The sequence below is a fragment of the Monodon monoceros genome, unplaced genomic scaffold (genome assembly GCF_005190385.1).
Source record: "Monodon monoceros isolate NGI ecotype Baffin Bay Population unplaced genomic scaffold, NGI_Narwhal_1 Super_Scaffold_21, whole genome shotgun sequence".
In the NCBI taxonomy this organism is placed as follows: Eukaryota; Metazoa; Chordata; class Mammalia; order Artiodactyla; family Monodontidae; genus Monodon; species Monodon monoceros.
In genome coordinates, this window is record NW_021703778.1 from 165,326,354 (window position 1) to 165,327,408 (window position 1,055).

The following is a 1,055-nucleotide window of genomic DNA, read 5'->3' on the forward strand; positions in this document are numbered from 1 at the left end:
TGCTGTTCTACAAATAGAATGTGGTAGAAATGCTGGTGTTACACTTCGGACACCAGATCCTGAAAGGCATTCCAACTTCCTCCTTGCTCTCTCTCTTGGATCACTTGCTCTGGAGGAAGACAGTTGCCATGCTGTAAGGATGCTCAAGCGGTTTATGAAGGAAGTCCTCATGCTGGGGAACTGAGGTCTCCTGTCAACAAACATATGAGTGAACCATTCCGGAAGCTGTATTAGTTTTCTATGGCTACTGTAAAAAATTACAATGAACCTAGCAGCTTAAAGCAACACACATTTATCTTACAGTTCTGTAGGTTACAAGTCCGGCATGGGTCTCACTGGGCTAAAATCAAGGTGTCATCAGGGCTGTGTTCTCTCTGGAGTCTTTAAGGGAAAATCTATCTCCTTGCCTTTTCAAGCTTCTGTAGCCAGCCCATGTTCCTTGCCTTGTGGCCGCCTTTTCTCCATCTTTAAAACCAACAATGTTGCAACTTTCTGAGGCTGCTCAGTTGTCATATCTTTTCCTCTGACCTTCCTCTCCCATTGCCCTCTTCTACTTTTTTTTTTTTTTACATCTTTATTGGAGTATAATTGCTTTATAATGGTGTGTTAGTTTCTGCTTTATAACAAAGTGAATCAGCTATACATATGCATAAGTTCCCATATCTCTTCCCTCTTGCGTCTCCCTCCCTCCCACCCTCCCTATCCCACCCCTCCAGGCGGTCACAAAGCACCGAGCTGATCTCCCTGTGCTATGCGGCTGCTTCCCACTAGCTATCCACCTTACGTTTGGTAGTTATATATGTCCATGCCTCTCGTTCGCTTTGTCACAGCTTCCCCTTCCCCCTCTCCATATCCTCAAGTCCATTCTCTAGTAGGTCTCTGTCTTTATTCCTGTCTTACCCCTAGGTTCTTCATGACATTTTTTTTTCTTAAATTCCATATATATGTGTTAGCATACGGTATTTGTCTTTCTCTTTCTGACTTACTTCACTCTGTATGACAGACTCTAGGTCTATCCACCTCTTACAAATAGCTCAATTTCGTTTCTTTTTATG